This window comes from Pseudorasbora parva, chromosome 6 (genome assembly GCF_024679245.1).
Source record: "Pseudorasbora parva isolate DD20220531a chromosome 6, ASM2467924v1, whole genome shotgun sequence".
In the NCBI taxonomy this organism is placed as follows: Eukaryota; Metazoa; Chordata; class Actinopteri; order Cypriniformes; family Gobionidae; genus Pseudorasbora; species Pseudorasbora parva.
The window spans coordinates 27,638,956-27,663,490 of NC_090177.1; the positions used below are offsets into that span (position 1 = coordinate 27,638,956).

Consider the following 24,535-nt stretch of genomic DNA (forward strand, 5'->3'; position numbering starts at 1 on the left):
TCCATACGGTGTGGAAATAAACGGGTCTTTATCATCGCTTAAGTGAAGGACAATAGGATCGCAAATGGACAAACAAGTGAACATGACACACGAGCATATCCAAGCAAAAGCCAGCATATATTAGTTCTCGGCTAATGTCCGTTATGTGTCTTGTGTTTTGAATAATGACGCGCACTGAGCCTCTCTTCTCACCATCAATATTAGACACACCCCTTACCTGCTGATTTGCTGCAAGTTTGTTATTCCACTCGGCCTGAGTCCTTTTTCTAAAACGGTTTTGAAATAACACTTACCCCACCTTTAAAATAAATGTACATTGGGTTGTCAAACATTGTTTTGCAGGGTTCCTGCACAGTGGGTATGAGACAACTTAATATATTTGAAATGCATAAAAGGTGTAATTACAATCATATAAACAATGAACATTATTTGATATTTAAAAAATACCTTTGGTTATTTGACACGGTCACATATTTTTACTCCGGTTACATTAAATATTAGTATAAATGTACCGGTCCATAACCTACTGCGCTTAAACAAAGACTCCAATTTATCCTGTTTACATAGCAGAGAATGACATTATAAAATATTATGCCAATATAAAAGAGAGCGAGAGAGGGGAAGGTCATTCAGAAGGTCTACATTAAATATTGGAAGTTTGAACACTTCAGTTAGGGTTTCCTAACACAACCAGCAACATTAAACCTTACTCACAGTGACATCACTAGTGTTTCAGAGAAAGTACCACATAAAATACACACTTCATCCTTAATGAACCAATTTGATCAATAAAAATCACCATTAGTTGTTTTTTTTTTTAAAGGCCTCTGGATAAAGTATTAGATCCAGTTCTGTTTTTACAAGAGCAACTATTTAGTATAATTATTTTATTCCACACCATTAAACACATTACTCTTTCAGTGTAAAACATTTATTCTCTAATATTACACATTTAATTACAGTTAATCCCTTTTTACTTGACTGAGGAAGAAAAGGATTCCAATTCATTACGCAGGATTAGACGTGTCTAAGAGACGGGGGGGGGGTTTCTCTAGAGCGTGGTCAATGAGTGTGTATAGTGGTAGGAGAGAGTCTGTGCTAGTGGTGCATTTAAAGTCATTATGTGATTCCGCTGTGTTTAAAACGGGAATGTCTCCTTTTCATATTTCATGCTCATTGGTCTGTCCTTGATTGACTTTTATTCCTGTGTGAAATATCAATGATGCCTCTAAACTCTTCCCTGTGAATACCAGAGTCTGTAGAAAAGGATGATTAGTTTATAAAGGTGTTTTTAGACTTTAGGTACACAATTAGAGTGAGATTGTGTATTGAGAAATAACTTACACTGTTTCACTGTGAATAGATGTCATAGAAATGTATTATTCATTTGTAAATCTCCAAGTATCCAAAGGCATTTTGAAATAACATCAGAACTTAAATTTGTTTTTATCATATAAATATTTAATATTATTGCACCTTTTTATAAGATATAAAATATGTCCCTAGAATGTGTGTGATGTTTTATTTACAAATACCCTTAAAACATTTTTTATAGCATGTTAAAATTGCTCTGGCCACTTTTTTTAAGAAGAGGGCGGAGCTTCAAGAGCTCTTGAGGGCGGAGCTTCAAGAGCAACAGGCATCAACAAAATGTCTTGGTTACTTATGTAACCCTCGTTCCCTGAATGAGGGAACGGAGATGTACGTCGGACTTAGACCGACGAATTGGGATCACTTCTGGGAGCCCCTATCAGTGAACATTGGCGTGCCTGCCTTGCATATCGCACCCTGCCCCGCTGCGCGGGTATAAAGCGGAAGCGATCACCACGCACCGTTGTTTTTCACTGAGGAGCCGAACCGTGGCTCAAACTGCAGTGATGGTACAGCAACTTTGGCGACGGACGTACGTCTCCATTCCCTCCTTCAGGGAACGAGGGTTACATACGTAACCGAGACGTTCCCTTTCAGTCGGTCATGTTCGACGTACGTCAGACTTAGACCTACAAATTGGTATCCCTATGTAAAACGCCACAGTTACTACCACTTCCAGCACACTGCCGGAGTCCCTCGGACCCCTTCTCTATCCTGAAAGGGGATACCATGTGGAAATACTCGTATGGACTGACCGTAGGCAGTGCTACATACGGGGGTCCCAGGGGTGGCCCCGGCCCAGCTGGGCGGGGGACAGTCACCACACTGAGACAGCAGAGCGGGCTCTGCCAAGGGAAAGCCACGGGCTCGCCGTAGGGAGCCATACCGTGGAGAATACACATATGGGACCGCCGTGGGGGTCACTACATATGGAACCCAGCCTAACACAAGTTCCACACTGCATACTATTGTTAGACCTGGCGTCAGATGCTCCGCCACGTCTGACTGCCGTGGGTTGCGGAGGACTCGACAGGGTTCGCCATGCTGGGGAACTCAACTGGAGCATTTAAACGCACGTATCCATTACATGAGGAAGGCAAGGCAAGGCAAGTTTATTTGTATAGCACATTTCATACCCAATGGCAATTCAAAGTGCTTTACATAGAAATTAATTAATACAGTGGTAACAAATGCATGAGAAAAAAGAATACCATATGGACAAATTAAAATTTGAAAACAAGCATAGTTAAAACAGTTGTAAAGATAATAATAATAAAAAAATAAAATAAAAATAAGATAAAATAAAATGGTCAGATCCACAATAATGGTCTGATATAAAAATAAAACATTCTTCAGTTTACAGCCTACATACATGTACCATCTTTATTAGAACACGTCTTATTCATTTCTTTCTCAAATACGTTCATAACATCCATTTTAATCACTATTCCCTGATTTTTACTCAGGAACCTTCTTGTTAAACCCATTCTCACTCATCATACCCTCCACAGATTTACACATACTCAAACCTTATTGTCAAACTTACTATTTCCATCAAACCCAGTTTTCACTCATCATATTTAACTCAAAATAACATATAAAATAACAATAACCAAAGATAAGAACAAAGGTAAACTAAAACAATTATAAAAAGAATAAAGAGATAAGATAGGGTGCAATCAGTCGGACATACAGTGCTCAGAGCTCATTCAGTAAATGCACAGCTAAACAGATGTGTTTTGAGTCTGGATTTGAATGTGGCTACTGTTGGAGCACATCTGATCTGTTCAGAAAGCTGGTTCCAACTGCGGCTGGCATAATAGCTAAAGGCAGACTCTCCTTGCTTTGAGTGAACTCTTGGTATTTCTAACTGATTTGATCCTGCTGATCTGAGTGATCTGTTGGGTTTGTATTTAATCAGAGGAAGGGAGTGGCACAGCAAGCCGACACTAGAACGGGCACTTCGGTGCTACCGACTATGAGAAGTGAGTACACGGGAAGATACCGGTTCTACACGTAGGCTATAGAATCTAGCGAACGTGTTGGGTGTCGGCCAGCCCGCAGCTCTACAGATATCTGTCAGCGAGGCGCCATGAGCCAGCGCCCAGGAAGAGGCTACACCCCTGGTGGAGTGGGCTCCAATCCCGAGCGGGCAGGGCACATCTTGGGACTCATAAGCCAAGACAATGGCATCCACTATCCAGTGGGCCATCCTCTGCTTGGAGACAGCCTTTTCCTTCTGCTGTAACAGATGAAGAGCTGCTCTGAGGTCCTAAAGCTTTGCGTTCTGTCCACATACATCCGAAGTGCTCGGACAGGACAAAGAAAAGCCAGGGCTGGGTCTGCATCCTCCGAAGGCAGCGCTTGCAGATTCACCACCTAGTCCCGGAAGGGAGTGGTGGGAACCTTGGGCAGGATTACGTGAGAGTAGTCCAGCCCGAATTCCAGGCACGATTCGTCGACCGAAAAGGGAGACAGCCTTCTCTCCAACCCATCTTGTAGGACGGAAAGCACGGCCCTGATCAAACACCTTCGGGGGTCTTCTCGATGAGAAGAGCATCAGTCGACGAACAGGTTCCACTTCAACGCATAGAGGTGCCTCGTAGAGGGAGCTCTAGCCGAAGCGATGGTGTCTGCCACAGCCTGTGGCAGACCACCTAGAACCTCCGCGTCCCGTCCAGGGACCAGACATGGAGTCTCCAGAGGTCTGGACGTGGGTGCCAGAGGGTGCCCCGTCTCTGAGTCAGGAGGTCCTTCCTCAGAGGAATGGGCCAAGGAGGTGCTGTTGCAAGGAGCACTAGTTCCCGGAACCATGTCAACAGGACCTGCTCCTCGTCCTCCCTGACCATGCACAGAGTCTGTGCAAGAAGGCTCACTGGCGGAAAATGCATGTTAGCGCAGGCCCCGGGGCCAGCTGTGTGCCAGCGCATCCGTGCCGAGGGTCCCCTCGGTCAGGGAATAAAACCACTGGCAATGGGCCGTGTCCGGGGCGGCAAACAGGTCTAACTGTGTGGCCCCGAAGCGATCCCAACTCACCTGGACCAACTGGGGATGGAGTCTCCACTCTTCCGGAAGCACTGACTGCCGAGAGGGCTCGTCGGCCGCACGCTTGAGCCGGCCCGGAATGTGAGTGGCACGAAGTGACCTCAGATACTTCAGACTCCATAACAGGAGGGGGCGGGCGAGTTGTGACATGCAATGGGAGCGTAGACCACCCGTAGACATCTGTTCGTCCACGGGTGCCCTGGAAGACACCGACGGGGTCTCCCGGAAGAACCATCGGTTGCGGTGCTTGTAAGGGATTAGGGTCCCGCGGAGGCTCACTCGATGGGTTTGCCCTAACCGTGATCCTCAGGTTACCCCGGCCATCCATCAAAGTAGGTCTATTCTGCTGGGCAGGAATAGACCTAGATCGAGCTATGGGTAGGGGGACTCCACCTTCCCGGAGGTAGGCGAGTCTCGACCTAAGCATCGAGATAGTCATGTTCCCACAGTGAGAACACAAGCTATCCTCAAACGTCGCCTCAGCGTGGTCTAAGCCCAGGCACGCGATACAGAAACGCACGGGTGGAAAGACATTCTGAAAAGGACAGCACGTCACCCGTGTAGCTCTTTTGTGAGGAAAATTTGAAGCACCCAGGGATCGACCGCGGCAGAAATAACAGGTTATGTGCAGCCTGTTTTCTGCTCTCACCAGAAAAAGGAACACGTCCACCGAACCAACTGTGTGTGGTGTGTGTGTGTTGTGTAAAGTGCAATTTGCTCAGTTTGCTGTTAAAACAGCAGCTCTCTCAGCAGCAGTGAGATCGCGGTCGCGCTGTCTTGTGCCGTCTGGCCAACACGAGCAGTTTCCCCCAGCACACGCTTTCTCTCTCTCTCTCTTGCTAGATGGCAGGCAGTCAGATGCTTCATCAACGGCGTTCGGCTCCGAAGTGTGCATGTTGCTTTCGGTTAGATAGAAATAGTGATTTAAAAGCCCAGTCGGTGATACCGGTATTACTGGTGTTGTCAAACGTTGATTAACCGGTGAGCATGGCAGAATAAAAAAATAACGACATGTGTTCAAACTTCACATGTTATGCAAAAATGTTATTCAAGTGGGTGACTTCAAAGGGCAACCCAGGCTAATTGGAAGTACGTGACTCTGCCTACATTTTTGCAACAGCTGAATTATGTACCTCCAGGTACGTTTACCTGCACTTTTGGAGTAAAACGTCCACCGGAGGCGCTAAGTGGTAATATTTTTTCTCCATTCCAGATGCGCAACATGACTGATCTCACAAAATTAATATTTATAGCCTAATTTTATATTTTGGAGTAACTAACTCCACTCCTACCCTAAACTTACCAACTCTCAACAATATAAAACACGTAACAGTAACAGGCAAATAAATGTACAGTCACATGTATTTATTGCAAAAACTGACCAAAAACTGTATAAAAGTATTAACTTGTTGCATTCCAAGTCTTCTGAAGTCATTCGATATCTTCATGTGAAGAACAGAGTTGATCTTAATGTTTTAGTCGTTGAAATGATGATCGCGCTCCTTTGTGAACAGAACACACACGCACTCGTTCATTGATATTTTTGATTCAAACAGGATTCAAATGATACACACAAGTTGAATGACGCGATCGGTCACGAGACACACGAGAGCCAATGGCATTTTACTATCAAAGCTGACGTAATAACGCAATTGGTCACGAGACACACGACAGCCAATGCTGTCAAAGCTGACGTGACGTTTCTTCCGGCGGCAATATTTGGAATGTATTATTAATATTCGGCGGATGTACTCGACGTTACTGATCGCTTTTGGGGATTTTCTTCACACAAATCAATTGTTTGGCCTCGGAACACTTGGGATATTTGTACTTTCTGAATAAATTATACATGCAGTCGTATCTGACTGTTATATCCTGTTTTTTATAATACACAAATGGGTAGGTTTAGGGAAGAGTTTGAGTTACGCGTTAAAAATGTGTCTGAATATGTGTGTGTGTCCACAAGGTAAATGGATTTATAAACATACTTAATAGTTTTTTTGAAAATGCAGAATGTTGCTTGTGATGGGTAGGTTTAGGGGCTGTGTGTGTGTGTGTGTGTGTGTGTGTGTGTGTGTGTGTGTGTGTGTGTGTGTGTGTGTGTGTGTGTGTGTGTGTGTGTGTGTGTGTGTGTGTGTGTGTGTGTGTGTGTGTGTGTGTGTGTGTGTGTGTGTGAGGTAGGTAGGGGCAGTGTAGGGGGATAGAATGTAACGGCGTTGATAAACACACTAAAAAGCGATTATGCGTCTTTATAGCACGCCAAAAGGGCATACGAATTGCCGTGTCATACATACACCATTTCATGAGATCAGTCTGGGAATGGAGAAAAAATATTACCACTTAGTGCCTCCGGTGGACGTTTCACCCAAAAAGTGCAGGTAAACGTACCTGGAGGTACATAATTCGTGTGTTGCAAAAATGTAGGCAGAGTCATGTATTTCCAATGAGCCTGGCTTGTCAAAGGGCCTTCATGTGCAATTTTTACCTAGGAAACTAATATTTATGATATTATTATGATGTGTGATACTTGTCTGGATCTGAAGTTTGGTATTGCGCAAACGTATAAGACTTAATCTTCTTCGGGACATTTCCTTCGAAAATTTAATTTAACCACACTGTCCTTAGTGACTTGGATGGTGGGAGCCTCTGGAGACTCTTGTGCCTTTTTAGCACACAAAAAAAATGACTCCAGCTGGGATGCTCCAAAGGGCATTCTACACGTAGGCTATAGAATCTAGCGAACGTGTTGGGTGTCGGCCAGCCCGCAGCTCTACAGATATCTGTCAGCGAGGCGCCATGAGCCAGCGCCCAGGAAGAGGCTACACCCCTGGTGGAGTGGGCTCCAATCCCGAGCGGGCAGGGCACATCTTGGGACTCATAAGCCAAGACAATGGCATCCACTATCCAGTGGGCCATCCTCTGCTTGGAGACAGCCTTTTCCTTCTGCTGTAACAGATGAAGAGCTGCTCTGAGCTCCTAAAGCTTTGCGTTCTGTCCACATACATCCGAAGTGCTCGGACAGGACAAAGAAAAGCCAGGGCTGGGTCTGCATCCTCCGAAGGCAGCGCTTGCAGATTCACCACCTAGTCCCGGAAGGGAGTGGTGGGAACCTTGGGCAGGATTACGTGAGAGTAGTCCAGCCCGAATTCCAGGCACGATTCGTCGACCGAAAAGGGAGACAGCCTTCTCTCCAACCCATCTTGTAGGACGGAAAGCACGGCCCTGATCAAACACCTTCGGGGGTCTTCTCGATGAGAAGAGCATCAGTCGACGAACAGGTTCCACTTCAACGCATAGAGGTGCCTCGTAGAGGGAGCTCTAGCCGAAGCGATGGTGTCTGCCACAGCCTGTGGCAGACCACCTAGAACCTCCGCGTCCCGTCCAGGGACCAGACATGGAGTCTCCAGAGGTCTGCACAAAAAAAATGACTCCAGCTGCTACGGTGATGATACAAAAATGGCTCACTCAGTCCTTCTCACTCATGGTTGTGTCTATTCTAATAAGGCAGATTTTCACCGGCTATGGGCAGGGCTTCTTCCTACAATGATGTCATTGTAGGAGGAAAGTAAAGAGATTGCTTTTGATTTTTATACATTTTCACAGGCTGGTTGTTTTCAGACACTGTGGACACACATCAATGTTCAAACACCTTATGAAAGAGAATTTTGCGTAATAAGTTCCCTTTAAGATTCAACCGTTTTTAATCTACTTTTATTTGTGATAATGTGAACAGTTTGTACAGATGGTCAGATTGTTTTTATTAAAACTCAAGATGCTACTTTTATCATGTGGGAGAACATGATTATCAGGTTTTACACAAGCCTGTGAAGAAATCAAAATACATGATACCAAAATAATTAAATATTCATAAATATATACATTTTACTTATTTTTTACTCATAATAAATAACAAATAATAAAATGTGTCGTGTTTTCATAAGTGATCTTATATATTTGAACTCCTATTAATTTCTCTAGTGAGCTGTTGAAAGTCATTGCCTGGGGATATTGGCTTGTAACTTATAAACCAGGGGCAGCCATAAACAAATTAAGAACAACATATATTTATTGCATGAGATTCTAACTGCAACATATTACAACTAAAAGAGCAAACGGCCCTTTACGGGATCTAAGCAGGAAAGCAAAACAGTGTACTATGTACCTCTACAACCCCTTCATTTTCTCCATTTCAAAATCCCTTTGAACTGCGCTTTATAGGAGCGTTTTCCTTCTTGCTTTGTTCTTCATTTTTATCTTTTTCATTAGTTAACCTTTGCCCCAAAAGAGGAAGAGCAAGGGTGGGAAATATGAGAGGGGGAAGGGAGTTACAGTCTAGAGGATACAATGAGAAAGAGATTCAAGTGGATCGATCGCTTATGAATATTCTGATCAGTGTTCGGAGCTGAAGGAAACTGCCAACGTTAGATGATAGTAGTGCACAGAAGAGGACATGGCAAAACCCAAGAGGACTGTAAAAATGCTACATTTTTATAAAAAGGAATTATTTTTGGGCTTGAATTTACTCCCCACTCAAGACTACCCAGGTGTGGAAAATGTAAAAGAATACATGTAGTGTTAGTATTAGAGCGCTTCCTCTGAGAAGGGATATGGGGCAGGGGATGCGTTTTATAGAGGGTGATTGGGGAGGGATTACACAGAAACACAATCCAATATTAGGAGGGGACCGACAGCTCCATATCAGCCACTTTCCCTATCTGTCGTCTCCATAACCGGATCAGACCTACTGGGCTCTATACTAGAGAAAGTAAAAGCATACATAATAATGCAGAGGGAGGATAGAGGCAGGTCAGAAGAAGAAAATTGACTTATTTGAAATCTTTGTGAAACCATTTCAAGATTTGAATGAATCTTTTGAAAGATTTTCTCTATACAATTTTTAAATGGGAATCATTATATAGGTAAAAGCTACTTAATATTACATGTAATTATATGTCATGTACTCTTTATATGAGTGTCATGGTTGGAATAATGAAAGACAAACCTACAGTAAAGATAAACCTTGTGAATGCTGCACATTGGTAGTGGTCGTGATTGAGGCTTTGAGTGCCGAGATAAGAGCTATATAAATGTAATACATTTGTATTAATAATTATTAGTAGTATAAATAGTATACAATTCATACTGTGTCCACATTTTAAAATATAAGAACAACACCACATTTTGGAGAGGCACTGATAAACATTTCCCTTGTGAGAATGTGCTGATTATTTATGTTTATGAATTACTCAATAAAGTAAAAAAATCCTCAATATATAATAATCTGTTGAAAAACACAAAATCCAGAACGAGTTGTTTGACAGTAATGGTTTTAACAACCGATATACCATTCGGAAGCTAGTTATTTTAGTTTTAAATATGGACATTTTTCTCACACAAACGCATCGCTTCATCTCAGAAGGCCTTTATTAAACCCCCAGAGCCGTGCAGATGTCTTTTATGATGGATAGATGCACTTTTGTGGACTTCAAAACAGATCAGCCATTCACTGCTATTATAATGCGACAGGACATTTTTTTTATGTAACTTGTATGATTTTATTCGTCTGAAAGAAGAATGTCTCACACACCTGGCTTGAGGGTGAGTAATTTGGGTTAATTTTCCAATACCTAAACTTAACTACTACCTTACTAACTATTAATAAGCAGTAATTAGGACTAGGAGTTTATTGAAGCAAAAGATGTAATTAATAGTTAATTAAATTGTGAGAATTAGACCCTAATCTAAAGTGACCAAAGTCATATCTTTTTAGGACAGCTTTTTCAAACCTTTGTAGACCCTGTTCACAGACTGTGGTTATGCATTCTCTATACCTTAAGAAACTGAACAATTATTTATTTAAAATAATCTTTAAATAAATGTTTATGTTAAATTGTTGTTTATTTAAAATATTTAAATTACATTTAAAACACTTGAGTAAAAGTTAAGCTCACAAAAGTCTACATTGAGACATTTTAGTCCAGGGTATTGGTTTCAGTACAAGTTATGTTAAAATAAAAGATTAATCTTTCACACATTAATATATAATTTTATTGTAAATGACAAAGGCATATCAATTAAGATGTACATCTTAAATATGCAAAAAGTCTGGCTGTGCTTAATGGATACATGTTTGTACCCTTTAAGCACACCCCTGTTAATAGGCTCACAACATTTTTTAAGCAACATTCTTGTTTAGTTTAAACAACATTTTTAAAGAATACTTGTTTAAAGATGAACTTGATCAGTTAATATTTAAAGTCCGTTTATGAAGTATTTACACAGACATTCAATGTGGATGAGCTTAAAGGAGCACACTGAGCTTTATTGGAACAGCAAAAAAAATGTTTTTTAATATTAAATAAAATTTAAAAGGACAATTTTGCTAAATAAATGTAGGTTCATATTTGTTTTATTATGGATTGCTATTATTGAAAATATCTATCAAATTATACTTTTTCTTATTGATGTCACACTGAAGCTGTGATTTTCATAGTAGTTTACTCTTTAAGCTCACCTTAAGTTAATATGAGGTTTTAAAAAATTACAACAGTGTAAACCACAGAACATCAATAAACTGTACATTTATAATATAATGGATTTAAAAGTACAAGCCAGTAATGCCTGTGAAGGGCTTCCAGATGACTGGACTACTACAGCCGAAGTGATCAGGGAGACTGGTAGAAAGGTGCTAGGTGTGTCATCTGGAAGGAGGAAAGAAGACAAGGAGACTTGGTGGTGGAATGAGGAAGTCCAGGAGAGTATCCAGAGGAAGAGGTTAGCTAGGAAGAAGTGGGACAGTGAGAGGAGAGAGGAAAGTAGACAGGAATATAGGGTGATGCAGCGTGAGGTTAAGATAGAGGTGGCAAAGGCCAAACAGAAGGCGTATGAGGACATGTATGCAAGGTTAGATAGTAAGGAAGGTGAGAGGGATGTGTATCGGTTGGAGAGGCAGAGGGATAGAGATGGAAAGGATGTGCAGCAGGTTAGAAGATAGAAATGGAAATGTGTTGACAGGTGACAGGAGGGTGAGGGAAAGATGGAAGGAGTACTTTGAGGAACTGATGAATGAGGAAAATGACAGGGAGAGAAGCGTTGTAGAGGCAAATATTGTTGACCAGGAAGGAGAAAGTATTAGCAAGGGTGAAGTTAGGAGAGCTTTGTAGAGGATGAAGAGAGGAAAGGCAGTTGGTCCTGATGACACGGCAGTGGAGGTATGGAAGTGTCTAGGAGAAATGGAAGGAGAGTTTTTATCTAGGCTGTTCAACAGTTTTTATCAAAGGTTTTAGAGGGTGAGAGGATGCATGAGGAATGGAGGAGAAGTGGTTTGGTGCCGATTTTTAAGAACAACGGAGATGTGCAGAGTTGTGGAAACTACAGAGGTATTAAGCTGATGAGCCATACAATGAAGCTGTGGGAAAGAGTAGTGGAAGCAAGGCTCAGGGGAGAAGTGGACATTTGTGAGCAGCAGTATGATTTTATGCCAAGAAAGAGCACTACAGATGCATTATTTGCTTTGAGAATGTTAATTGAAGAAGTACAGAGAGGGTCAGAAAGAGCTGCATTGTGTCTTTGTAGATTTAGAGAAAGCAAATGACAGGGTGCCAAGAGAGGAGCTGTGGTATTGAATGAGGAGGTATGGAGTGGCAGAGAAGTATGTTAGAGTGGTCCAGGATATGTATGAGAGCAGTAGGACAGTGGTAAGGTGTGCCGTAGGTGAGACAGAGGACTTCACGGTGAAGGTGGGACTGCATCAAGGATCGGCTCTGAGCCCCTTCTTGTTTACGGTGGTGATGGACAGGCTGACAGATGGGGTCAGACAGGAATCTCCATGGACTATGATGTTTGCGGATGACATTGTGATCTGTAGTGAGAGCAGGGAGCAGGTGGAGGAAAGTCTAGAGAGGTGGAGGTTTGCTCTGGAGAGAATAGGAATGAAGGTTAATTGCAGCAAGACAGAATACGTGTGTGTGAAAGAGAGAGAACCAAGTGGAACGGTGAGGTTACAGGGAGAAGAGGTAAAGAAGGTGTAGGATTTTAAGTACTTAGGGTCAACAGTCCAGAGCAATGGGGAGTGTGGAAAAGAGGTGAAGAAGCGTGTGAAGGCAGGTTAGAATGGGTGGAGAAAAGTGTCAGGTCTGTTGTGTGATAAAAGAGTACCAGCAAGAATGAAAGGAAAGGTGTACAGAACAGTAGTGAGACAAGCGATGTTGTATGGTTTGGAGACGGTTGCACTGAGGAAAAGACAGGAGGAAGAGCTAGAGGTAAATGGACTGCATTTATGGAATGGACTGCATTTATATAGCGCTTTTATCCAAAGCGCTTTACATTTTTGCCTCACATTCACCCATTCATACACCGACGGCGATGTCAGCCATGTAAGGCGCCATCCAGCTCATCGGGAGCAGCTGGGGTTAGGTGTCTTGCTCATGGACACTTCGACACTTGGTCAGGTGGAACCCGGGGATTGAACCGCCAACCCTCTGGTTTGTAGACAACCTACTTGAACCACTGAGCCTCTGCCGCCCAGTGGTAGCAGAGTGGTAGCAGGTAGCAGAGCTGAAGATGTTGAGGTTCTCTTTGGGGTGACGAGGATGGATTGGATCAGGAATGAGTACATCAGAGGAACAGCACATATGAGATGTTTTGGAGACAAAGTTAGAGAGGTCAGGCTGAGATGGTTAGGACATGTTCAGAGGAGGGAGAGTGAATTTATCGGTAAAAGGATGCTGAGGTTAGAGCTGCCAGGCAGGAGCTCAAGAGGAAGACCAAAGAGGAGGTTTATGGATGTAGTGAAGGAGGACATGAATATTCGGTCTGAGAGAAGAGGATACAGAGGATAGGACTAGATGGAGGCAGATGATTCGCTGTGGCGACCCCTGAAGGGAACAGCCGAAAGAAGAAGGAGAATAATGCCTGTGAAGTAATATATTAGTGTAGCACAGAATCTTATACAGCTAGTAAGCTAACATTGTTCTGCTGCAACTGCACTATGTTGCTAAAACTATTTTTTGGATCTAACTGTTATTATTTCCCACATCCAGTTTCCAGGATATAATATCCAAAAGTCTAAATATTAATCTTTTAATTTTGCAATAAGAAGTTTTACTTATCCAAAATAAAAATGCATATTTAAGGGGCTTTTAAGTTTTCAGACAGCTTTCAAAATGGCCACCAGACAGTGTGAACACATTAATACCCATATCTCAGTGTGCAATGGTCTGATTAGCTTGAAATTACAGAGGGGTATATATTAACAAACACATCACTTGAATAAGACATCGATAAGGATGATACATTTTTTCTTTTTATAATCTGAGCTCAAAAATAGTAGTGTGCTAAATGGGTACTTGAACTTAATAGGTACAATAACCCTATACATTGTGTTATATAGCCCCAGCATTTAAAAAAATAACAGTTCAGTTCAGTTTGTGACTTTAAACTAACACATTTATCCCATCTCTCTTTTTGTTCCCCGAATTCCAAACCCAGAGATGTAAAAAGCGTCCATTTTTGATATTCTGTCTGTTTTTTTGCAAATAGGCATGGATGTTAAAGAAGAAAATGTGGACACTGTTGGTTATGTCGTAATAATGTGCATTATGTGTGTGTGTCATATAGACGTGTCCCGTGGTCACACGTGAAGGACAGTCTGCCTCCATCTCATTAGTAATGGCATGAGCTGCCTTCGTTTAAGCACTTTCTCTCTCCACAGCACCAATCCTCATCCCCATCCACAAGAACTCATCTTCTTATCACTACAAAAACGTATATAAAAATGGAGAGAATCATCTATCAGAAAGCACCTATTCCTCCTCCTATTTGTTCTCGCCGTCTCTCTATCGCTCTGCCCTTGCTACCACCTCTGTATATCTTCTCTTGCTCTGCACTGACTTTTTTTTTATCGTTTACTGTAAATTTGGAGGAAAGAAAGTGTTCGCTCTCGCTTTCTGTTGGAGAGCACTAGAGGCCTGCATTTCACACTCATGGGAGCAGCTGTGGTTTGATCTATCCTTTTGCCCTTTGCTCAATACAGTGAGACTTTTCTAAATCTCTCTCTTGATCTGTCAAAAGGATCTCCTTGACTTTTATGTGTTCCAGTGGAACCCTCCCAGCTCAGTCAGCAATATGTGTCCCTCTCTCTGTCTGTCTCTGTTGGGCCACTCATAACATTTTCCCATGATGTGGTGGGACAGGACAGTCAGCACACATCTATCTGTCTATCACATCCTCTACTTTTACCGGATGAATAAGAGTAAGAACAGAGAACGTCTTGACCTTTAATCTCATTCTTCTCACTAACCAATTTAGCATACAAGCATTAATGGTTCCACTTTATTTCAGAGCCCTTTCTAAACAGATGATCGTACCAGCCAGCCAACACAGAAATTCATCCAATTGAATGAATGAAGGAATTAAATGGTTTTATGGTTTTATCCAGGGCTTGATGATTATTATTATTTTCCCAAGCATTTGAGCGCATTTAGAAACTTAAGAGGCACAGCTAAATTGTTCGGCATTTTTATATATGTACACATTAGCACTAACATATTTTGCCATATGTTATTTTAGTATTACTGAGATACTATAGTTTCTAATACTATTTTTAATTCAATTTAATTCTGCTTTCATTTTATGTTTAGTCAAAAGTTTTAGTAGTTGTGTTGTTTTGTCTGTATAGTTTTTATTAATTTTATTTTAGTTTGGTACATGGTAAGTTAATGAAACTAAACAACTAAATGAAAATAAGAAAAGTTTCAGTCTTTTAAAAATGTATTTATTTCAAGTAAAGATATTTTTATGGTTTTAGTTTTTGTAAAAAGGGTGGTTCCGTGGTGTTTTTTTTAGGCTTGGTTGTGTTTATGGGGGCGCAGTATAACATTATAGCAGTCTTAATACTTCTTTTTTTTTTACGCTGTATTTTTCTTATATTTTACCTTTATTCCACACCGCTGTCTCCACTGTCCTTTGAACGGCTCGTTTGCTTCCTGCTTCAATGAAGCCCATCCCTCCGAAAAACACAATGCTCTTATTGGTAAGATGGCCAAATGTAGTTTCATGTATTTTTATTGGCTGCAGTGCCAAGCACAGGTTGTCCAGAAACGCCACGCCATCTTACCATTACGGGCAGAAGTCACATCTGTGGTGTAAAAAATGGCGTCAATATTGCAATACCAATATGAGCCCGAATCAGACCCAGATACGGGGATGAAGGTCAAGCAGAACCTCTGCATGCAAGGCTTTAAATGGACATTAGTGAATGGGAAGTATTTTCGTTTTTCAAGTATTTTTGTAGTGTCACTGTCACTGCTGTTAGTTATCTTTTCATATTCTGGTTCAAATTTTACTGTATCCGAATATTCAACTGAGTAGTTGAGTTTTGTTTTATTTGTAGCATGAACAACTTGTTTATATAATATGTTTTATATAAATAAACGATGTTCGCGGATGTGATCACATACAAGTTCGTTGGTGTTTGTAGCTGTTTGTTGGAGAAGTATGAAACAATTTAGTTAACTGCCTAGCGTAGCCAAACAGCGTTGGTCTTGATGCAACCAAAACACACACAGACACTACACATTAAAATACATTTACTTACAGGTTTGAGCCCATAAACAGCAGCTTCTGCCTTTAATGTGGTAACTGCTTCATCTTTTAGTTTGAGCCTTTGAGCGAATCCAGTATTGAACTCGTGAAGATTCTTGAAGCTGTCTTCCATGAAAAGTGCTGCACAGATGGCTAAATTTGCATTGTAATCAGCAGGAACTGAATTAAACACACATTGTAACCATTGTTCCCGAAGTCCAGCATCCTGAGACAGGCCGAACACAGAAGTGGTGCACTTGTGGTGAAAATAACATCGTTTTGATGGCATGTCTGCAACACTCTAGCCTACTGCAACAGCTCTCTCCTGTAATGACTGCGACGTGGCCTCGTCCACTTTGTTGCGTGTTCGCGGGGGCAGTGTTTATGTTAATAGCAAGGGTTTATGATGTCACCAATCCAGAAAAGAAGCTCGTTGTAGGTCAAACCAGCCATTTTTGTAGGCAATAAACTGCCGTAATTTTACAAGACAATATCTCAGTTTGCATTGAACTTTCAGCGCTCTAACCTTGTCAGATACTGTTTATGTTCAAGCAGCAACAATACACAGTAACTAAAGTTAAAAAAGTAAAATTGCATGCAACCACCCCTTTAACTATAATAAAAAAATTATGATACTAGTAAAATCTTACACTGTAAAAAATATTGTTGGTTTAACTTAAAAAAGTACGTAACCTGGTTGCCTTAATTTTGAGTTTATTGAAATACAAAATTTTAGTTGATACAATGAAATAAATTGGTTTAATAAATAGAAACTCTAAATGTTATTGTATTTGAACCACATAAAATATTTTTTTTCTGTGAATGTATCTTGAGTTAATTCAGTTTATATTATTATTATTATTATTATTATTATTATTATTTAGTTAGTTAGTTAGTTAGTTAGTTTATATTAAGTTTATTCTTTTTACCCCAATGGCATTTTTTTCTGATTTTTAGCAAAATTGTTGAAATATTTTATTAAATTATTATGAAAGTGATGTGCAGCCAAGTATGGTGTTCCATACTTGGAAGTTTTGCTCTCCATTTCACCCATTCAAGTGCATACACACTGCAGGGAGTATTGAACACACACACACATGTTTGTTTTTGTGAAATGTAGGTTCATTCCGTAGGCGTAATGGTTTTTATACCGTACAAACCGTCTTTTCTATCCCCCTACACTGCCCCTGCCCCTAAACCTACCCATCACAGCAAACATTCTGCATTTTTGCTTTCTCAAAAAAAAACTCATCCTGTATGATTTATAAGCCTTTTGAAAAGTGGGGACATGGGTAATGTCCTCATATTTCACCCTCTCATTGTAATACCTTTTTCATACTCATGTCATTATACACATTTGTGTCCTGATATTTCACAAAAACAAGCACACACACACACACACACACACACATGTTGGTCTATGTGGTTTACAGGGACTCTCCATAGGCGTAATGGTTTTTATACTGTACAAACCGTATTTTCTATCCCCTTACACTGCCCCTGCCCCTAAACCTACCCATCACAGGAAACATTCTGCATTTTTACTTTCTCAAAAAAACATCATTTAGTATGTTTTTAAGGCCATTTGAATTATGAGGACATTTGATATGTCCTCATAAACCACATTTATAGTGTAATACCAGTGTAATACCCATGTAGTTATACAAATTTGTGTCCTCATAAACCACATAAACAGGCTCACACACACACACACACACACACACACACACACACATTGGGCAGCCTTTTTTTTTGCATCGGCGCCTGGCGAGTGATTGGGGGTTAGGTGCTTTGCTCAAGGGCAGCTCAGTTATGGGTAATGAAAGTGGAACAGAGTGCTGTTCCATTACTCCACCCACCTACCTACTGCCGGTACTGAGACTCGAACCTTCGGGTTACAAATCTGACTCTCTTACCATTAGGCCATTGCCCTAATATAATTCAGTATATATTCTCTTAAAATTGGTGTTTTTAGGCCTGTCCTGTTTCATAACTTGGTTTCTCAAACCCTTGTAAACCCTTTGAATGCAGCTCTCATCTCATCTCTATTGGCTTTGGGGAGAAGATAGTCCACTTCACGAAACAAAATTAAGCTCTCCAATATTAATTTCAAAATCCATTTGGATATGATTCCCTGCATAACTCCATTGATTTTTATTTTTTATTTTAATCTTTTACAATGGAATGTTATTGTGCCCGTAAAGCAGAGGAGCAGTGTTGTTCTTGTTTTGATTACTTCTCTAATGTGTATTGACAGTGTGAATATATTGAGTTTATGTGGATTTTTTGTCCCACCTGCACACTTTCCTTTCCTCCATCCGCACGACACGGGGAGAAATGCTCCATTAGAGGAAGTGACAGGATGTCTGTCTATCTCTTCTTATTTTCACCCCCCCCCACACACACATTCTTTCCATCATTCTTAAACCCCTCCCTCAAGTCACCAACAATTTAAGAGTAACAAATGGACTTCAGATGCATTTGACCCTGTTGGGGACACGGTTCAGGAAATGAAAAATGATCTGTTGACATGGACACTATCGAGGTATTGCGACCTTGATATTTTTATCCAAGAGGTGTATTTGCCAAACTATTCTCTGTCCATAATGCTAGCCAATCCTGGAGGCTTAAATCAGTGTTTTCACAGTGACTAATAACTGTATTTCTAGGTTAATCTCAAACAAAACTGTGGTAATCTAATACCAAAAGCTGTAAATTAATTAAATATAACTCAAAGTGCTTTGGTTTGCAGTAAATGCTGCTCCACAAGTGCATTTGGGAGCAAAAATTAGAAGAACTTATAAACCGACTGTTGTCAACAAGAGAAGCTTTAACTCCTTGCCTGTCACCCCCCGATTTGGCAAATGGAGCATTTAGACATACTCATAGTAAAAAGACAGCTGCTCATAAGTTATTCTGAATATACACATAACCAATATATATTTAGAAAGCCAACACTTTACATGCTGGATCTAGCTTACAGCTGGATACTCAGAATTACTGAGACAGTTATTAATATAGATATATACAGGCTAAAACATAAAAATAAAAAAATTAAATATTTGAAATATTTTTCATGTATAAAAATATTATGTGAATGTATAATGACTTATAACTACAACTTAATGGAAGGCACAAGTGTGGTCATGCTTTATTTAAAATCTGAGCTGTTATGTCCAAAACTATGCATTTTATTAAATATTTTCTAAGACAATGTATGGATTTTTTTAGAGATGCTTTTATCAAATAAGTTTGTTGGCCTGAAGACACTTTTGCAGTCTTTTGTCTAATGTCTTGCAAGAAGAACAGCTCAATTAATGCTACAATGTGCTAACTCGACGATCGTTTCAAACTTTTGAATGTATTAGACGTAATCCTCATTATTTACGAATCTTTTGTTTTTTTTAACTGCCATTATTCAAATCCTTGCCTGCCTAAATGGCCCAATAACAGTGCAGTATTTAATTTAGTAGTCGACATTATCTAGTCTTTCTAAAAAAAAAAAAAAAAAACTAAACTAAAAGCATATGGTTATGTTAAAACGTTATATTTATCATTTTATATGGAGCTAATCGCTACACCTGTTAGCAGTCATAATGTAAACATTATTGATATAAAATAGCCAAAATCAGTTGAAAAATCACAAAAAAACATATTATCCTGTGTTTATTAGCTTCTTATTTCACACATAGAAATTTAGAATAGTCTCGTTCTTCACAGAGACATATAGGCTTATGTGACATATAGGCAAATATAGGCTAGAGTTCAGCAGCAGCTCACGTTTCTTCAGCTGCTACACGGTAAAAAGAAATTTGTTGTTTTTTATTGGTTTAACTTAAAAAAGTAACCTGGTTGCCTTAAAATTTTTAGTTTATTGAAATTAAAAATTTGAGTTGATACAATGAAGGAAATTTAATTACATTTTTATTTAAAATTAAAAAAGAAACTCAAAATATTATTGTATCTGAACCACATTAAAAAATTGATAAATCATGAAAATAGCACTATTTCTCATGTTTCACTGCGTCATCAGAAATAAAACACACACAATTACCCAATATGCTTACAAAATCTTTTAATCATATTTTAAGAAAGGTTGTCGAATCTCAAAAAATTTAGCTCTTTTCGTTTGCAAGCGGTGTTGCGAGCTGTGGTTATCAGCCTGCCTCAGCTCGTCAAAAATGCCTTTTACTGTGGATGTAATATTATAGTAGGATAAATTAACTAACATTGTAATGCTTCAAGTGTTATATCTACACTGTAAAAAATTTCCCTGTAAAATAACAGTAAAGAGCTGGCAGCAGAGACGCCAGCAGTATACCGTTATTTTTACGGTATTCATATGTAAAATGATTTTACGGTAGTAGTCTGTAAACTAGAAAAACGGTATATTTCTGTATTTCTGTAATTTACAGTAAAGAGCTGGCAGCAGAGACGCCAGCAGTATACCGTTATTTTTACGGTATTCATATGTAAAATGATTTTACGGTAGTAGTCTGTAAACTAGAAAAACGGTATATTTCTGTATTTCTATAATTTACAGTAAAGAGCTGGCAGCAGAGACGCCAGCAGTATACCGTTATTTTTACGGTATTCATATGTAAAATGACTTTACAGTAGTAGTCTGTAAACCAGAAATGCTGTATATGTCTGTAGTCACACTGTTAAATGATTTCACAGTCTAATACAGTAAACTGTGAGAATTAAAGTAACAACCTAAACAATATATTTTCAATATATAAATATATATTATAATTTTCAAATAATCACAGAAATATGCTGCATTTTTTTAAAATAAGTTTTTTATTTTTTACTGTATTAGAAACACAATAAATTTAGCAGTTTCCTAAAATATTAGTCTTCATTGCAATCAATATTAATTGCAATTAACTTCAGTATTCTCAGGGCTATAGGCAATTGGTTAAGATATGCATTATTGTGAATATTATGGAAAATAAGCAATAACTTCAAAATCAAATACCTTTATTCCAAAGAGCAATGTCAATGTCAGCATGAATACAAAAAATGGAAAAAATAAAACAAAATCCTGTTGGACATTTCTAAGAGATTTCTAGTAGCAAAAAGAGCCTAGTAGAACCTGCTTTAGACTATGGCAATAAACTTGAAGAGTAAATTCACCCAGCCCATGATTTACTAACCCTCAAGTCAGTATATATGACATTTCTTCTTTTAGATTCTTCTTTTTATTTCAAAATGCTTACGCTACGTCTGACGTGCGTAACTCGTGTGCAATGTCAGACATAGCGCAAGTGTTTTGTACTGCGAGAGGCGCTACACTTTTTTCATAATACGAACGGTGATTAGCCTGAAGCTAGATAATTTACTTTATAAAATTTTAAATATGGATATTTTTCTCACACAATAATTCACTTTAGAAGCAATAATTCACTTAAGAAGGCCCTTTTTAACCCGCCAGAGCCGTGTGGAGCAGTTATATGATGTATATGTGCACTTTTATGGACTTAAAAAAACAGAACAACAATCACTGCCGTTATAAAGCTTGGAAGAGCTAGGACATTTATTAATATAAATAGAATAATGACAGAATAATGTCATATACACATAGGATGACTTGAGGGTAGGAAATCATGGGCTAATTTTCATTTTTGTGTGAACTAACCCTTTAAATTCTTAAATTGCTCAGAGACTGCCCCTAACCCTTACCAAACATGAAGGGAAAAACCTAGTTAAATAAAACCTAGTTTAATTTAACACATACGTTTGAAGACCTACAAAGTACAGTAAAACATTTTGACAGTAGGCATCAATAATATGCAATTAAAACATTTTAGGGTTTATTTCATTTCAGGTTACTCTTTAAATTGTCCTGTGAGGTAGGCTTGTATTTTTACCTCTTAAAATAGTCATTTGAGGTAGCTTGTGTATTTACATCTTAGTTTATATGGATCCAGGAGAGATGTCCATCACTTTGGTAGCCGCTGTTCCTCTCTGCAGTATTATTCCAGTTTTGTCACTGTCAAACAACAACAAACAATCATAATAATAAATAAACTGTAAAATCACGAATGTACAGTATACACTCCAAGCTAATGCTTACAAAAGTTAATAATACCAGTTCTCTTGTGGTTTAATGTGGTAATGCCAGACTCTCAAAACAAAGAGAACGAGATTAAAGAGCTCACCGATTTATATCAAAGTTCCATTAAAAGTCAAGGAGATTCTTCAGTAGCATGGCGACGTGTCTCAAAAGACTTCTTCTGGACGATCATACCGTTCTTCTTGGAGACAACCTTGCCCCTTTTGGCCTTTGTCCCTTTCTCTGGATTTATACCAACCAGGCACCTGAAATCCAAATAGTCTAAGATCAGAGTGTTGTAACAACATGCTTTCAATTAAATGCAATGAATTGTTTTGTTTTTGTCTTTCTTCATTGCACAAATAGAGTGGACTTGAATGACATAAAAGTGACATCAAATTAAATTATATTAAAGTCAAGTCAACTTTATTTCTATAGGGCTTTTTACAATGCAGATTTCTTTCAAAGCAGTGTTAAACATGGAAATAATGCAACAGAATTTGATTCGGCTGTACAGCCACTCTGGAGAAAAAAAGTGATGTCATCAGCTCATTTCAAATATCAAATAGCGACACTGTGGGCAGATCAGTAATTTAGTTTATAATAGTTAATTTAGTTTAGTAATTACATTTATTTGGATATATATATATATATATATATATATATATACACATATATTTTTAATTATTACAATTTAGTATATAAAGCCGTATAGTCAAGCAAAATACCATGTGTGTGCCTTGAAATGTACAGTACTAATACCATTTTATGCGGAAAAAAATACAAACACATTAATTTAATTGTATCTATATAATGATGACAAGTAATGAAGAGTTTTTACCTCTAACTGAATTCCAGAGAGCAGGGTCCCTCATCTTGAAACTGAAGGTTGAATGTAGTTGCAAATACAGCAGCAAGTCCCATTGCAAATGTTGGTGTGATGTCCTAAGAGATTACACGGTCCTCAAAGATGATTATCCAACCTTTAACTGGGACTTGCCCAGTTGCACCTGAAACTTCAAGTCAAAGCATACATATTACCGTGTGTAAATGATATACAATGTGTCTATCAATGAATCTAAATGAAATATACAGTACTAGGCAGTATCAGACTAGGACTTGCAGGAAGACTAAATTGTCTCAATGTCAGCTGAAGTAGCTGTAGGGAACAAATACATTAATCTTACCATGATAAGATTTTTAAGAAGAAAAATGATAAAAGGTCAATAATTAGTAAACACTAGGTGAGAGCAACCTACAGGCAAATGAGGTAGGCTAAGTACCTACAGTCAAACTGCTAAATAGATTTGGCAATCAAAAACTTATGGGTAGCAATTTTATTTTTTACAGGTATTGGGGGAGTTCTACTGCAAATGTTACCAAAATTAAACAAAAAAACACCCAAAAGTAATATTGTTTTGGCTATTCAAATCTGAGCCTCACTGTTAAATGAAATGTTCAAATACCAAGCAAGATAAGCTCCTGAGCATCAGTTTGATATCAAACATTATTTGCAAAATGAAAAAGATTTCAATTACCGTTTATTTTGTAGATGCAAGACCCGATAGAGGTTGATGAAGAACACTTGATGATATGCGGCACGTCCTCTAAACTGTGTGTCCTCTTCTGGAAAATCTCCTATCCAAATAATGTTTTCTGAAGTCTCCCCAGGAGTTAATGGCAAATTATTTCTAGGTTTTATTAAAGAAAATTGTCCAAAAGCAGTAGCCTCGATTTGTTGTATCAAACTTCTGAACGTACTCCAAACTCCACAGTCAACACTCAGTTTCCAAAAAATACTGTTGTGTACTGTAATTTAAAACATTAGCATACTGTTTAGGGCCTCCTTCCTGTTCCTCCAAATTAAGCAGCCCACAATGCATTGCTAACTACAGTATTAAACTGTTTAACAAGAAAACGGCATTTTAGTGTTGAAAATTGGCTGTAAATTTACAGCAATTACTTACAGTGTATGGATTTTATTATAGGCAAGACGAGTCAAGAGCTGATTTGAGAGGCTAATTTGATTAAACATGTGATTAACTCACTGTCTTTAATTTAACTTTAATTTAACAAACTTGATTTAACAAACAAAAAATTGCTCTAAACATTTTTCTAAATTACCGTAACAAATAAACAAAATGAAATATAACTAGTTTGACATTAAAAACAAAACTATTTTAATGGCTGCAACAATGTAAGCCGTTTTTTTGTAACAAGATAAGCTGTTAGACAAAACCACACTACAAAAAGCATTAAACAAGGCTTCTTATGGCACTGATGCCTGAGGAATACAGAGACGCCTCGCTAGAGCGGTCAGCCTTGGGAAGCGACGTTCATTTTGCTTCCAGCCAGGAGCTTGTACTGCTGCTGTATTGTAATACCGCATAGCTTATTTGGCATCTAACTTCGTCACCCTTTCTGTCGAAATGTTCCCACACATTATGCTTCTTTCCCATTGCTTCTTGCATGTGTCGA

At 39.0% G+C, this 24,535-nt stretch overlaps 2 long non-coding RNA genes across 5 annotated transcripts in view; one reads left to right on the plus strand and one right to left on the minus strand.

Moving 5' to 3' along the window:
• The window catches only part of LOC137079352 (uncharacterized), a 212,324-nt gene that overhangs the window by 107,363 nt on the left and 80,426 nt on the right, over positions 1 to 24,535 (plus strand). The gene's annotated exons all lie outside the window — the stretch shown is intronic.
• Positions 20,302 to 23,992, minus strand: LOC137079351 (uncharacterized). Its single transcript, XR_010905463.1, has 4 exons — positions 23,596 to 23,992; positions 22,899 to 23,073; positions 22,164 to 22,323; positions 20,302 to 21,994 (listed from the first exon to the last, which is right to left on the minus strand). It is a non-coding gene; the product is annotated as an uncharacterized lncRNA (long non-coding RNA).